Genomic DNA, 16642 nt, shown 5'->3' with positions numbered 1-16642 from the left:
TTAATTGTCCTAAAATACTAATCTACAAGTTGTTTGTGTGCTGATAGGGCTATATGGTGAAAACAGTATTTTTATTAGCTGCAGATTGCCCTTTTTCTTGGAGGAGAGCTGTCGGATTTGCTGAGCTAGTTGAGTTAGGTGGGGAGTATAGGTGGACGTGAGTTGTATTCCCAAAGCACACCCAAGTGACACCAAGATGACCTAGAGCTGCCATGCTAAGAGGATTGAACTGCTTCAAATAGTCAAAGGGGATTTTGGAGGCAGTATCAGGAGAGGAAATGGAGAAAAAGAAGATGAACTATGGAGATCACCAGCTGTCTAGTGGGGCTCTTTAAGCTTTGCCCCGTGGTATGTGCACCTCCCACCTTCAGTAGGACATACATCACTTGCGAATTTTTTGTGGAGTTGGATTCGTTTTGGGAGGGCCATGGGTGCCGTAAACTGTTGGGTTTGGCCACATGGTTGGGCAGGGGGGCAGGAGCCAAAGCTGTCCACACTCAGCCACATCTGGCTTGCACTTGAAAAGAGACTTGGTGTTGCAAAGAGAGAGAGCTGGAACTAGGCTGGACCTTACACTCAAGGATGTGACTCATCCCCCTCTGTGCCAGGAGGGCTCCTTTTGTGACTGATAGGAAGTTTTCATCCCAGCCTTTGGCAGTCATCTCAAGGTCTAAAATCCCACACATGGAAAATTCTTCCTTGTAGGTTACCAAAACCCTTTCATACATGGTGAATCTTTGTATAAGGAGCACCTAGCAAGGCTTCATATTTTACGAATGTTTGATTCATGGCCACCAATTAAACCCTTGTCGTGTTGCAGCTGTCGTTGGGAGAGGGCAGAGGTGACATATACTTTCTAGGTCAGGATTTCAGCTGGCCCTGAGCCCTATGACCTTGGAGGCATTTCTAGTGTGAGGCTCTTCCTCCAATTGGAACAGCTCCGTATTCAGTTTTCTTGTAGGCTCTTATTTTAAAAAGAGGTCCTGCTGCTTAAAAAAAAAAAAAAAAAAGAAAGAAAGAAAAAGAAAAAAACAGTTGGAAATCACTGCTTTTTGGGACAGGACTTTTGATGTCCTTGAAGAACATTATTGAATCCCTATTCTATTTTTGTCTTCCTTGAGTTGAATAATCTCAGCTTTTTTCTCTGTATATATACATTTTTAATCAATGAAGTGTCTTTGTAGCAGCTCTCCTATTAACTCTATTACCTTGTCCTTTCTAAATTTTTGTCACCAAGCTAGACATAATAGAGTACTTTGTAAATTGTATGCTGTACATTTTTTTTTTCATATTTTAACATTTCTGAAACTGGGCTATACTTCCCAAACCAATGACATTTTACAGTTGCTTTCAGCCAGGTGACCCAGTTGTCATTGCCTTAACCAAGTCATTTCAGCTTTCTTTTTCTTTTTGTTAGTGCCCAAGAATGATATAAAAATATATGTCTAAATTTAAAAGAGCTCTTTCAATAAAAAGAAAACTAAAATTCTAAGTAATAAGAAACCACACCGTAGTTTAATTGGCAGCATTTTTCTCCTGTAGTGCTTGATAAAATAATGGTGTATCTTAGAACTGATGGATTCCTAGAGTCAAGAAAACACAGTATATACTTCAGTTAGGTTTGGTTTCTAAGTTCAAGGGCCTAGGTGGTGTCTGGCATATATTCTAGCAGTGGTTTGATCAGAGCGGGATGTAACGAGAAGATTGTACGAGGCCCTTTGGCTACTGCTTGTGTCTTCTAGCCACTCATTAAAAAACAAAACAGCATTTGACTCATTCAGCAGGTGGTCCACTGTGACCTCTTGAGGATTTTTTTCTTTACTCTTAGCCCATAACTGTTTTCCAGCTTCTTTATAATGTACTTAAAGCCTGATAATGGGCTTTATAACATCCTTCTTTTCTAGAGTTTCTCATGTGATGTGCTCTTACCTGCAGTGTAAGACATCCTCTCCCAGATGTTTTTAGTGAAGAAAGCAAAACTGTCTCTTCTGGTGGGCAGGCATTGCAGTCAGCTTCTGTGTCTTTCCTGCAGGCCTGGAGAAAGGTGAAGATGAAGGCAGCAGAATCCTGAATTTGCTGTCCTATTTGGTAGGAGCTTTTTGGGGGGAGAAAGAGAATACTGTGAGTTCCAGGACAGGGAGCGATCGGCTCTGCTCTGTGTAAGGAGAGAAGTCTCACAGAAGAAGTAACCTTTGAACAGGGCCTTGAGGGGATTGTCTTGAGGAGAGAGGGCACTGCGGCATAGGGGATGGTGAGTACTTAAATCTGCCTGCACCAGGGCCATGGAGAGAGAGAAGAGAGGGAATAGTTTGGGACCAGATCCTGCAGGGTTCTTTTTTAATTGTTGGCTTTGCAAAATCAGGATCTTCTAAATGAACTAGTGGTCACCAGTGGGGACAGGGAAGGGAAGAGGGGCGATACAGGGGTAGAGGATTAAGAGGTATAAACTAGTATGTGTAAAATAAGCTACAAGCTATATTGTACACAGGGAATATAGCCAGTATTTTATGATAACTATAGATGGAGTATAACCTTTAAAAGATGTGAATCAGTATCTTGTACACTTGTAACTTATATAATATTGTACATAAACTATACTTCAAGTTAAAAATTTTTTAAAAATCAGGACCCTCTACTTAAAAAAAACCTGTTTGCGCCTCTTTGCTGCTGAGGCGATGTGCAGTGAGAAGGTAGGCTGCCTGGCCATGGCGCTGGGCTGGGGAGAGAATCAGGCTTAGGGTCATGGGCTTATACTGGCAACTTGAAACAAATTGAAAGCTGAATTCTGAGAGTTGCCTGCAAGTCTCCATCAGCAAGGCTTTTTAGATCAGCCAAAGGGACTCTGGGAAGGGAGCTTAAAAGACAGAGCTGGTCTCAGAGGTCTGGTCTAAGGGCCCAGGAATTCTAACCACATTCAGGCCAGAGATCAGGCACGATGTTTTTAATCCTGGGTTCCAGCCGCAAGCATCCCTGCTCTTGTCAGGCCAAGTGGTTGGGAAGAGCCAGGTAGCTGATAGCTTACGAAAAGGAGCTGTCACAGCAGCTGGGTGCTGCTTCCCTGGCAGGGCCCACCTGGGTGAGACATTGTATTTTCTTTGGCAGCACAAGGCAGCTGTGGGGTGGGGGTGGGGGGTGGGGAGCAGAGGCTCAGGCAGCCTGTATTGAATTAAGCTGCATGGATTCCCATACACAGGTTCAGAGTCTGTAACACTAAGGCAGTCTGGATCTGCTTAATAAATGCGGGTTCCTGGGGGAAGTCAGTCATAGGAGGGCCTGATGGTTTGGTTTTTAAGTGCAGAGTGCTGAATGGGAAGGATGGAAGGCATCCTTCTTTCTCCTTTGCCACTTTCCAAAGAGTAGACGTTGCTTTTAAATGTCTTAAGTATGAATTTGGATGGATCAGCCTTTGGATTTTGCTATACCTCTAATCTCTTTTCATTTTATTTCAGTGGTTTATGTTTTGGCCTACTTCCGTAAATCATTTTAATGCCAAGTAATGTGGGCAACCTGTGTTTTATTGGAAAAAAATCTATATTCATAGCAGATTTTCCAATATGTACCAAAATATCGCTGTCATGATATTTTATGTGTCTATTCCAGAGCAAACAATTAAAGAGCAATTTCACTGGCAAATGTTAACAATAAAAATGGGATTAGCAATACACTAGTTTGACAATTATATTGTTTTAACAGTTCTCCAAGAGAGCAGTTGAAGCAAGCTTGAGTAAATCTTTCAAGTCAACTGTATCTTTAGAAAAGTGTCTCTTTATGGAACTTTGGAGCCTAAAGAATTTAATCACTTAAATACCAAAGTAGTACAGACTGGTATCCCCATCACATTTAAGGAATGTTTCCAATCCTGAGCGTTCATCAGGCTTTTAAAATTACTTTGCTCCATTCTAGTTGTGGCCTAATGTGAATTGGTTCTTAGGGTTCAAATGACAAGTTCCTTATAAGTTTAAGAAACTGCATGCATAAAACACCTCAAAGTACATACTGCCATTAAAGTATGTACTTCGAGGTGTTTTATTTGGTGGGGCTGGGGGATGAGATGGATTTGCACAGATCTATTCTTGGTAGCTTGTGTCATAAATTTATATTTGCAGAATAACTCTCTGGGGCTAGGGTACAATGTACTGATACTGGATTGAATGAAGTGAAGTTGCCCACATAGCAGCTGAACTAATGGCTTTGATCTGATCAATACCATGTATCTGGTTAGCTGAATAAATGGGTTGAAGCTAAGTAAGATAAATTTACATCAGTAAACTTGGGCTAAAGCATGACTCGTTTGTGCATAATCAGCGTAACTGGTTTGAAAGAAGATGGACTTTATTGAGATAAAAACTACATGTTATACCCACTGAAAAAAATGCTAAAATAGGGCTTAGGATATCTTTGGCCAATCACAGGGCACATATTGGGAGTATGTTACATAGGGCTTCTCCCAAGTCAGTGGAATATTGAGGGTTTTTTTTTGTTTTCACATCTTTATTGGAGTATGATTGCTTTACACTGTTCTGCCAGTTACTGCTGTACAACAAAGTGAAATCAGCTGTATTTATACATATATCCCCATCTCCCCTCTGTTTTGAGCCTCCCTATCCCACCCCTCTAGGTCATCACCAATCATTGAGTTGATCTCCCTGTGTTATGCAGCATCTTCCCACTAGCTATCTATTTTACTTTTCCTTGAATATATATGTCAGTGCTACTCTCTTACTTCATCCCAGCTTCCCCTTCCCCCTGACCACCGGTGTCCTCAAGTCCGTTCTCTACATCTGCATCTTTATTCTTGCCCCGCCACTAACAAACACATGAAGAGATGCTCAACATCACTAATCATTAGAGAAATGCAAATCAAAGCCACAATGAGGTGTCACTTCACGCCGGTCAGAATGGCCATCATCAAAAAATCTAGAAACAGTAAACGCTGGAGAGGGTGTGGAGAAAAGGGAACCCTTCTGCACTGTAAATTGGTACAGCCACTATGGAAAACAGTTTGGAGGTTCCTTAAAAAAGTAAAAATGGAACTACCTTGTGAGCCAGCAACCCCATGTGCACTGGAATCTTGAGTTTTAATTCTTGTTTCTAGTTCTGCTCTAGTTCCTCGGCTTCACTTTGAGGAAACAGATACTATCCCTTCTTCCTTCTCTGTAAGGAGGTGGTCTAGTTACAAACCACAGAAGTAGAAAGTGATAGGACGTTAAATAATGTACTTCCTAAGAATGTAAGCTTTTGTTTTTGTTTTTTTTTTAGTTCTTAATTGATTGTAGAAAGATTTGTGAAGAAGAAGTAAGGGTAAAATTAGGGAATAACAAGTAAATGAAAGCTCAACAGGAATGAGCTACAGACAAATGAAATGAGATGCGAGGTCCAATAAGGTGTCATAAGGGAGAATCAAGAGGAAACAAACACTGGATTAAATTTTTTTTTTATAAATTTATTTATTTATTGGCTGTATTGGGTCTTTGTTGCTGCGCGTGGACTTTCTTTAGTTGCGGCGAGCGGGGGCTACTCTTTGTTGTGGTGCGCCGGCTCCTCATTGCTGTGGCTTCTCTTGTTTCGGAGCATGGGCTCTAGGTGCGTGGGCTTCAGTAGTCGCGGCATACGGGCTCAATAGTTGGGGCGCATGGGCTTAGTTGCTCTGCAGCATGTGGAATCTTCCTGGAGCAGGGATTGAACCCGTGTCCCCTGCATTGGCAGGCGGATTCTTAACCACTGCGCCACCTAGGAAGCCCAACACTGGATTAAATTTTGAAAAAGCAAAAGAGTTAGCATAATACTGGAAGAAGAGGCAGTGTTCTTGTTTGAAGGTCTGTGAATCTTAGGTACTTATGTGAACCTCTCTGCCTGCGCCCATCTCATTACCTGTGCTGTTGATGAAATTTCTCCTGCAGACCTGCACTTTTCAGTATGGTATCCAGTAGCCACGTAAAGCACAGTGAGCACTTGACACATGGCTGGTCTGAATTGAGATGCACTCTCAGTGTCAAATACATACCAAATTTCCAAGGGATAAAGCAGTGTAAAGTAGCTGATTAATTTTCTTATATTGATTACACATTTAAATGTTAGTGTTTTGGGTTTATTGGGCTAAATGGAATATTATTAAAATTAATTTTATCTGTTGCTTTTTCTTATTTGTTACTGCAGCTTTCAGAATGTTAAAAACATGTGGCTTGCATTATATTTCTATTGGTTAGCGCTGCAGTAGGTGCTTTCCTGTCTTGTATCCTCATTCACGTTGTGCATTTCGCTTCAGGAGGAAACTGCTCTGTATACAACCTCACTTGTCCCCAGCACATTGCCCTCCCTGCTTTTTGCTTCTCAGTATGGTGTGATTTATTAGTGAACAAGTGAGGGAGGCAAGGCGTGGCTGTTTTATTTAGACCCTTTCTTCCCAGATTGCAATCAAAGCTGACCTTTCTCCCCTTGACTGTGGACTGGAAGATGAAACGGTAGGAAAGGCCCGTGTTTTTCAGTATAATGTACTCATAAAAACCCGTGTGGTTGTAGCTCCCCTGAATTTTGGTCATGAGCAGTGAAGCACTCAGTTTTACTTCTTTCCTAACTGCAGTATCTGAGGTTGCCTAGGCGTTGGCCGTTCGTCAACTTTGGGCTCAGGCTTGTGCTGAAATAAAATGCAGATGCTCACTGTGGTCATCAGGCCTTGCCCATTCTCACTGTTTCAAAGCCCTATGTGTTTGGGGCCCTTTGAGAGGAGGAACGAAGTAAAACAACCTGTGGTTATTTTATAATGTAAAGAGTTACTGGAGGAACCGAGTTGAAAAGCAATGATCATTCATTCTCAATATATGACCAGCTAATGTTACGTTTTCTCAGTTCTTCAGTGATAAGTTTATTCATGAACAAAACTATTGAGAATACCCACTTTTGTTTTAAGAACGTGGAAATATCAGTAAAAAGTTACTAGTTTTGATTAAAGCAGCAAACATCTACTAGCATTGGCTTTTGATGCTCTTTGAATTTGTTTTCTTGGATGAGCAAGAAAAAGCAGAATTTATGTGCTTACCCAGCGCTGCAAAGGATTTTCAGGCCGAGCCAGGAAATCTGATGCACTAAAGAAGTTTACAGATTTATGGGAAAAGGAGAGCTTTTTAAATAGCTCTAGCAAGTGAAATTGCATTTTGGATTTATTAGAGGTACCAAATTGGAGAAAGACTATGATGAGACGCCAGTAAGGGCAAGTTATTACATAGGATTTTTTGGTTTATTTTTTCTGACAGCAAAAACAATACGTGCTTGTAAAAAGTTCAAACAGTACAGAAATGTCTAAGATAGAATGTAAAAGTCTTCTGTAATATCACAGCCTACAGCTTGATGCATATTTTCCTCATTTTCCATATATGAATTTTTCAAAAAATTTTTACTTGGCTGTGCCAGGTCTTAGTTGTGGCACATGGGATTTTTGTTGTGGCATGCAGCATCTTTAGTTGTGACATGTGAACTCTTAGTTGCAGCATGTGGGACCTAGTTCCCTGACCAAGGATCAAACCTGGGCCCCTGTGTTGGGAGTGTGGAGTCTTAGCCACTGGACCACCAGGGAGGCTCCCCACATATGTATTATCTTTCTCTTCTTTTAAAAAAAAAAATAGAACTGGGGCTTCCCTGGTGGTGCAATGGTTAAGAATCCACCTGCCAATGCAGGGGACATGAGTTCAAGCTCTGGTCCAGGAATATCCCATGTGCCACAGAACAACTAAGGCTGTGCCACAACTACTGAGCCCATGTGCCACATCTACTGAGCCCACACCCCACAACTACTGAAGCCTGCATGCCTAGAGCCGGTACTCCACAGTAAGAGAGGCCACTGCAATGAGGAGCCTGCACACCACAACTAGAGAAGGCCTGCGAACAGCAACGAAGACCCAACGGAGCCAAAAATAAATAAATACATAATAAAAATAAATCTTTAAAAAAAAAATAAAAGGGAACCCAACTAAATAATATATTTTGTATCTATCTTACTTTATAATGTCCATGGCAACAGGGTATGTGTGTGTATCTATGTACACCCATATGTATTATTTATTCTATTTGATGGCCATATTATATTTTTTTGTATTAGCATAATTTTTTTAACCAATCCCCACTGATGGGACATTTCAGATTCCCCCCAACTTCCTGTTAATATGAACAACACTGAACATAGGTTATCTTTGTCTTATCTTTGTACATCTCTGTGAGTTTCTACAGGATAAGTTCTTGAAAGTTGCATCATGACACCAAAGTATATACATCTTTTGTATTTTAATATCACTCTCGGAAGTGGTAATGTGAAATTCCCCACACAGCGTTGGTATAAAACAATACCCTCCTTGCCATACTCACAACTATTACCGGTCTTTTAAATTGTCAGTTGTTTGTATTTTGACCTGTTTGCTTTTTAATTTCAGAGTCAAATTTATCAGTGTTTTTTTCTTATAGCTTCTGTTAGGAGAGAACTTCTCTTTAACAAAATTATAAAATATTAATCCATCTTTTATTCTATACATTTATGGTTTTATTATTAAATCCTAGATCTTGGCTCCAAAATAACTTTCTTGTGAGGAATGACTACAAGTCCAGCTTTTCTCTTCCCCACACGTCCCTCTCACCATCACCAAATTCTTTCGGTGGTGTTTGTTTGATGTAATCCACCATGATAGTGACCTGAAATGCCATATTTATCATTCATTCACTATATCTTTATATTTTGTTTATTGTCTGTATTGACATACAGTAAGCTGCATATATTAAATGTATCAATATAATTTGGTGAGTTTTTACATATATATATTTAATGAAAGTGATGAATATATCCATCATCTCCAAAATTTCCTTGTGCCTATTTTTGACCCATCCCTCCCCACCCCCGTTCCTGTCCCAAGCAACTATTAATTTACTTTGTCTCTGTAGATTAGGTTCCATTTCCTAGAATTTTATATAAACTAGTAATAAGGGAGGGACTCTTTTCTTTATGAATCCCTGGCTTCTATTATAGAGAGTACTTACTTTTTCCTAGGGAGAAAGCGTTATGTCTGATGTGAGCCATTGGGTTTTGTTAGAATCCTTTAGTAGGTTGAGAAGTTCCCTTTCATTCCTAGTTTGCTGAGAGATTTCACTGTGATGGATTGTTTTCCTTCATCTATTAAAATGGTCATGTAATTCTTTAAGAAAAATTTAATATGGTGAATTTGTTGATTTTTTTTGTATGTTAAAATCAGTCTTGCCACCTGGAGTTAAAACCCATGTGATCATGCTGTATTATTATTTTTTTAATAGATAATGTTGATTGGATTTAGTAAAAACTTTAATAGTATTTTTGCGACTATGTCCACGAAAGATATTGTTCTTTAGTTTTCTTATAGTCTTTTTCTGATTTTTGAATCAGAGTAATGTTGGTCCCAGGGAATGAGTTGGAACATGCTCCCTTTTCTTCCTTTTTTTTTCTGGAAAAATTTTCCTTTAGAATTGGTATTTATTTTCTCCTTAAATGTTTAGCAAAAATAACCAGTGAAGCCACTTGGGCTCAAAGTTATCTTTGTGGGAAGGTTTTAAAGTATAAATTCATTTTCACTAATGGATATAGGGTTATTCAGTTTATTTCTTTGTGGTCTCTTTCAGGGAATTTGTATATTTCACTTAAGTTGTCAGATTTATTGGCATCAAGTTGTTACGATATTGTCTTATTATCTTATTATCTGAGAATCTATAGTGATGCCTCCCTCTCATTTCTGATACTGCTTTTTTGAACACTAATGAAAAATTGAGTATTCTCTTTTTGTTTTTTTTCCCTCTGATTTAGTTAGCTAGAGGTTTACTGCCTTTATTTGCCTTCTGAAAGAACTAGCTTTTGATTTTATTGATTTTTTCCCTATTTGTTTTTTTCATTAATTTCTGCTCTATTATACCTTTTCTCCTACTTCCTTTGGGTTTCATCTTTTGCTCTTATTCTAATTTTTTAAGAGATGCTGAGGTCATCAGTTTGTGACTTCTCAGTTTTACTACTATAATCATTTAGTACTATAAATATCCTTGTAGCACTGTCCTAGTTCCAATATTGATATGTTTTATGTCATTTTCATTTAGTTCAGTATAATTTCTAATTTCCTCTGTGATTTCTTCTTCGATTCATGGATTATTTAGAAGTCTGTTATTTAGTTTTCCCATATTTGGAACCCAAATGTATTTTTTATTGATTATAATTTAATTACATTGTGGTTAGAGGACATGCTTTGTATGATTTGCATCCTGTACAATTTCTTGAGGCCTGTGTTATGGCCCCGTCTAGGGTGTTTCCTGTGTACTTGTGGAGAATGTGTAACTGCTGCTGTTGCTTGGAATGTCCTGTGAATGTCAATTAAGTCAAGTTGGTTGTTAGTGTCGTTCAAGTCTTCTGTGTCTTTACTGGTTTTCTGTCTACTTGTCTGTCACTTATTGAGAGAGGGGTGGTAGTGTCTCTGACTATAACTGTGTCTTTGGCTGATTCCCTTTCCGTTATATCACTTTTGTTTTCTGCTTTGAAGCTCTGTTATTCCACATAAAAGTTAAATTTGGGATTATATGTCCTCTTCAGGAATAGAGCTATTTATCATTATGAGATGCTCCTCCTTCTCCCTGGTAACATTCTTTGTCCTAAAACCCACTTTGTCTGATGTAAGTATCACCCTGATTAGTGATATTATTGTTATCAATATTTTTAACGGAAATGTTCTGAACACCTCAAGTAGGGTGCAGGAAATTCCCTGGTGGTCCAGCGGTTAAGACTCCACGCTTCCAGTACAGGGGGCCTGGGTTCGATCCCTGTTCAGGGAACTAGATCCCACATGCATGCTGCAACTAAAATATCCTGTGTGCCGCAACTAAGACCCGGTGCAGCCAAATAAATAAATAAATATTAAATAAATAAATAAACAAAGAGGGTGCAAGAAGAGTGAAGTGCTCTCCACCTGAATCCTGGGGAACAATGTGTTCATATCCTCCTCTGGCCCATCCATCTAGCTGCATCAGCCTTCCTCAGAGCTGAAGCTTGAGCAACAGGACCCACTGACGGAAAGTATCTCAGGCCAACAGCACATACTTGGTGAGACGTGTAGTTGGCCCTGGCCACACTTGACAGTGAATTTGCTGACCATGCATGGGTTTTATTTGTGTTTCTCAAGCAAAGAACACACAGGACCTTAGTAGATGTTGCCAATATGTGACTTAGTTAAAACTTCATGTATACTGAATATCTGGTATTTACTGTTTTAGTATTTAGTTTAATATTTAGTGTGTCATGAATATTTAGGGCCCAGATGTCTTATATATGTTTAATGACTCGTGAGTACTAGGTATCTTCTGGTCCTTTCATCCATGTTTATTTATGTCTAGCACACGTATGCTGTCTTTATATGTCACATCATATAGGCATCAAACATTCCATTTTTCCTTCCATCTCAGAATTAAATCTTTCATGTAGTATGGAAGTGTACTTTACATCACTTCATGTCTTATGTAAGAGCCTTTCAGCAGCATACTTCTATTTGTAGTGGGTTCTCATCACATACATCATGAAATCGAATTCCTGCCAAACCCTTCATGACATGACTGTGGTTTCCTCTCCTGCCTCATGTCATCCTCACCGTTCCTTCCTGACTGTGCTGACAGCTCAGTTACCGAATAGGCTACGTATAAGCCTACTTTTCTCCTCTCAGGACCTTTGCTTCTACTGGTCCCTCTCCCCAGAATGTCCTTCTTCCATCTCCTTACATGGCTGAGTGCATCTCATCCTTCGAATTTCAGAGAGAATCTCTACCTCATCCAAACTATGAGAATAGGGGCCACACCTGTCTCTGTAGCCTCACCTGTCACCTGGCACAGAGTAGCCTTAGGTGTTAAGTGGCTATATTAGAGTTAAGGTATACTGCATTATTATTTCTAATGTGCTAGGTTTAACATGCAGACTTGTAAAAGGATTTTTACGTAAGTATTTGTGGATATATGAAATTGGTCTGTAGTTTTCATGTCAAACCTACTACTGTTTTTAACTTTATATTGGGATATATTTATAGTTTGACAAGAAACTGCAAAGGTGGCACAGAGAGGTCCTGTGTACTGTGCTCAGTTTCCCCCAGTGGTTGTATCATACTTAACCATAGTATGATATCAAAAGCAGGAAATCTACATTGGTACACCATGTCTGCATCATTCAATTTGTGTGCATTTTTTGAGGTTTGTTTTATGGCCAAGGATGTAGCCTTTTGGTTTATGTTCTGTGGATGCTTGAAAGGAATGTGTATTCTGCTGTTATTGCTTGAAGTGTTGTATACATGTTGATTAGACCCCGTTGGTTGATGGTGCTGTTGACTTCTTTGTCCTTGCTGATTTTCTTTCTAGTTATTTTATCAGTTGATGAGAGAGCAGTATTGAAGTCTTTAATTATAATAATGGGTTTATTTCTCTTCTCTTGTCTCCCAGTTTGTATTTCCATGTGTTCGCATCTCTGTTGCTTGGTTCATATGTATTTAGGATTGTTATGTCTTCTTGGTGATTTGAATCATCATGTCATTTTATCATTTTCATTTTGTCATTATGTAATATGTGTGTTCCTTTTAATTTTCTTTTTTCTAAAGTCTATGTTTTCTGATATCAATATAGCCACACCTGCTTTGTTTTGATAAATGTTTGCAAGGTGCGTCTCTTTCCATCCTTTCAATGTTCAGCCTCCCTTTATCATTATAGTTTAAATGAGTTTCTTGTAGGCAGCATATTGTTGGGCCATTTTTATTTCTTAATCCACTCTTCAATTCTGTCTTTTCAGTGGTTTATTTAGACCTTTTATATTTAATGTAATTATTGATATATGTTAGATTATTTTTGCCATTTTATTTTTTGGTTTTTCCTTTTTTTTTTTTTTTTTGGTTCTTTCTCTGCTTTCTTTTTCCTGCCTTCCTGAGGATTACTTGAATATTTAGTTATCATGTCTCCTTAATGTCCTCTAGGCTGTGGCATTTCCTCATACTTTACTTGTTTTTGATGGCCTTGCCAGTTTTGAGTATTAGTGGTGTTTTGAAGAGTATCCCATAATTCGAACATGTTCATTTTTTTTCTCCTGATGAGATAGTTATGGGTTTGGGGGAGGAATACCACAGAGATAAAATGCTGTTTTCATCACATCATATCAAAGGTACATGTAGTATAACAAAGGGAGATCAGCTCGATGATGGGTGATGCCTTAGAGGACTAGAACAGGGAGGGTGGGAGGGAGTTGCGGGAGGGAGGGGATATGGGGATATATGTATAAATACAGCTGATTCACTTTGGTGTACATCAAAAACTGGTACAAGAGTGTAAAGCAATTACAGCTTTACACACACACACACACACACACACACACACACACACACAAAAGGTACATGTAATCAACAAGACCTGTCACTGAGTGTGTTAACCTTGATTTTGTGGCTGGGATTTGTCAGGTATCTCCACTGGAAAGTTCCTTTCCCCCCATTTCCATACTTTACTCTTTGGGAACAAGTCATTAGGCACTCAGAGTTTGGGGATTAAGTCCTACCTTCTTGAGGGTAGAGTATCTAAATAATTTGGAACTCTCTATACAGGAGATTTATCTCTTCCTCTCATTTATTTACTTTCTGACAACTATAAAATTTCTCCCCTGGTTGTCAGCTCTTCACCTTTTTTTCTTCTTTAATTTACTTTGGAAATTTGAATTTTTCTAGAATATCCACTCCATTATTTATTAAGGTACATTGTGTAAATATTTATGTTCATATATGGGCATTTACCCTTCTTCCTAATTTGGTGTATTTGTGACTTTGCTCGTTTTGTCTGCATTAAGATAGTGAGTGTTTAATGCTTTTTTCCCAAATCAGTAGCTCTTGGATATTTACCAATTCAACTGATTGTATTCTATTACATTAATTTAAAAAAATCATTTATCATTCCTTTTTCTCTTTTCATCAGAATTATTTTGTTCTTGTCCTGGTCTCTTGATTTAAGTGCTTTTATCCATTTATCAGTTTTCCTTCTGAGAAATAACGGGCATCGACCTGAGCTACGTCTGTTTCCTGAGTGTGTGCCAGGGAGAGACGTGGAAGTAGTATTCCGTCGTCAGGCACTGCTGGGATTAGAGGAGAGAGTGAAACGCAGGTCTTGGCCTCAGTGAGCTCACGGTTTACTGTGGAGGCAGGCAGGATAGCTACAACACAGCACGGTGTAAATTATAACAGGGACACCGTGGGCCAGCTGCCTGCTGCGGGGTGGTCAGTGTGACTTCCCTCATGCTGAGCAGGAAGTGCTGCAGTTTGCACACTGGACCAGCAGAGAAGTGTGTGCTTGCTCTGCTCCCTTCCCCAGAGGGCGGGCGTGCCTGTCCTTCCTGATGACTTTTTCTGCTCTCCTGCCAAGGTGTAAACTGTCAGTGAGTCCTCGTCTCTCTTCCCAGCAGTCTCTTCTGAGGATCCCCTGCAGTCTCTTGCCTTTGTCACAGGTGCTCACAAAACCCTGTCCTTCTTCATAGCACGTGTCACAGTTTGCAGTTTTATGCTTGTTTTGTGTGATTAGTTGATTAAAAGTCTGCTGCTAGATTACTGACTTTGTGAAGCAGGAACTGTGTCATACTTGGTTGCCATTCTATCCGTGCTCTCAGATCACTGACTGGCGTGTAGTAGGTGCTCAGCGAATGCCTGCATGGTCGAGTGAGCATGTAAGGGGCAGTGGTGGTGGATGGAAGGTGCATGGAATCCACACTGTGAAGGCTTTTGTGTCCCTGCCAAGGAGTTCAGACTGTGCTTCTTGTCCCCTGTGAACCTCGGAAGAATATTAACCAAGGGTTTGACATGGTTAGATTTAATTTAGAAAGATCTAACTGGGAACCACTTGTACGGAAGCACGTTTTAGACCACATGAGTAAAACCAGCAGTGTTAAGTAGATAATTTTTATTTTTGTAGTTTTTAACCAGTTGTTATTATTCACTAACCTTCCCAATTTGAAAATGCCTTTTCAGAGCAGTCTTTTTGTATGTTAATGTAGATTGTGTCCTGTGCTGTGGTTTGGAATGGTGCTGAGAGTTTGTACCTGCGGTGGGCAGAATATTGCCTCCACCCACCAAGAGGTCCACGTCCTAATCCCTGAAACCTCTGGACATGCTAGGTTGCTGGGCAACTGGAATTGAAGGTTGCAGATGACCTTCCGGTAAGGAAATTATCCTGGATTTTATCCAGGTGGGCCCAGTGTACTCACAGGGTCCTTAACTGTGCAAGGAGGAGGAAGCAGGAGGAATTCTCAGAGCCACATGATGAGATGTGAGCACGACTCCATGGCCACTGGTGGCTTTGAAGGCGGAAGGTGCGGGCCACAGGCCAAGGGATGCGGCAGTTTCCAGAAGCTGGGAAAGGAAAGGAGACAGCTTCCAGGAAGGAATGCAGCCCTGCCAACATCTTGATTTTCAGTTCAGTGAGATCCACCCTGGACTTCTGACCTCTAGAGCTATGAAATAATACTTTCGTGTTACCGCTTGCTATATTTTATAATAAGCCTGCCATGTAAGTGGTCATGAGGAGCACCATGGAGCAGTGTTTGCAGAAGCAGCAACTGAGACCAGCTGGGAAATCTGCTTGGGTCTTTTTGTGTCTGTGTATTTGGTGGGTGATACAAATATCCACATATAGTTGATGTTTTCTTAGATTAAAACTCACATTATGATTCTTGATCTAAATTGGCTGCAGCAAAAATAATGTTCTTTTTATTCTGATGCTGCCCCACATGATTCGCACGTGAATACTTCCCGCCGCGCCATGTAACTAACGGCAGTGTCTAGGTGTCGCTGTAAAAATGATTCATTTTGCTCTCCATGACAGCCTTGCATTGGAAATACATTGCTCACGTGCTCTGGGAGACGGCTCACATACGTCTCTCTCTCCCTGTCTGGTCTCCTGAGTTGCTCTGTATCTGTTGAATCACTGGAATTTTATTTTACTTCGCTATAAAATGTTTTATAGTTTTCCATAGCTCCAGTCGAGCTACTTTTTAACAATTAATATTTTAGAGGGTTTAGCTTAGAAAGTACGTGGTGCTGTAAAACTTTTTAGATAGATGGCGAGGGTCGTAACTGAAACAAGGCCAGGCCTTTCTCCCTGTGGTGGAGGCTGCTCGGCTGTGGAGTGAGGCCAGCTGGGACCAGGGTGAATCTGCTTTCAGTGGTTTTGCATAGTGGGGATTCTTGTAATGTTCGGTGGGTCCACTCAGCCCTCAGGGGCCTTAGAACTCTTAAGGTTTATTAGCTTGAGTCCTTTGGGAAGTCAGGGACTGCCAGTAATGAATGAAAGGCATACCTAGAAATGAGGGTTTTTTGTTTTTTTTCTTTTTCTTTTCTTTCTTTCTTTTTTTTTTTTTTAAGGAAGTTGTTTTTTTAATTTAGGGAAATACATGTCAAGAGGCATGTTTTGTTTTTCACGTTTGGTCACGTGGTACATTTTGCCAATGTATCTCCCTTGCTACACAGAGAAAAGAATTCTTGGATCCCGTTTAGTTGCCCCAAGAATCCTTCAGGAAAGCCCAGCTACAGAAGAAGAGTTAGCTCTTGGGTTGCCTTTGGATGGCACATGGGGATGTACATCCCTTAAGGCTTTTTCA

At 40.0% G+C, this 16642-nt stretch overlaps 1 protein-coding gene across 10 annotated transcripts in view; it reads left to right on the top strand.

Annotated features, from left to right (window-relative positions):
- Positions 1–16642, top strand: part of ULK4 (unc-51 like kinase 4) — a 559288-nt gene that overhangs the window by 242932 nt on the left and 299714 nt on the right. The window lies entirely within an intron of this gene.

The sequence above is a fragment of the Hippopotamus amphibius genome, chromosome 13, assembly GCF_030028045.1.
Source record: "Hippopotamus amphibius kiboko isolate mHipAmp2 chromosome 13, mHipAmp2.hap2, whole genome shotgun sequence".
Classification (NCBI taxonomy): Eukaryota; Metazoa; Chordata; class Mammalia; order Artiodactyla; family Hippopotamidae; genus Hippopotamus; species Hippopotamus amphibius.
This window is presented reverse-complemented; position numbering and strand designations above follow the sequence as displayed.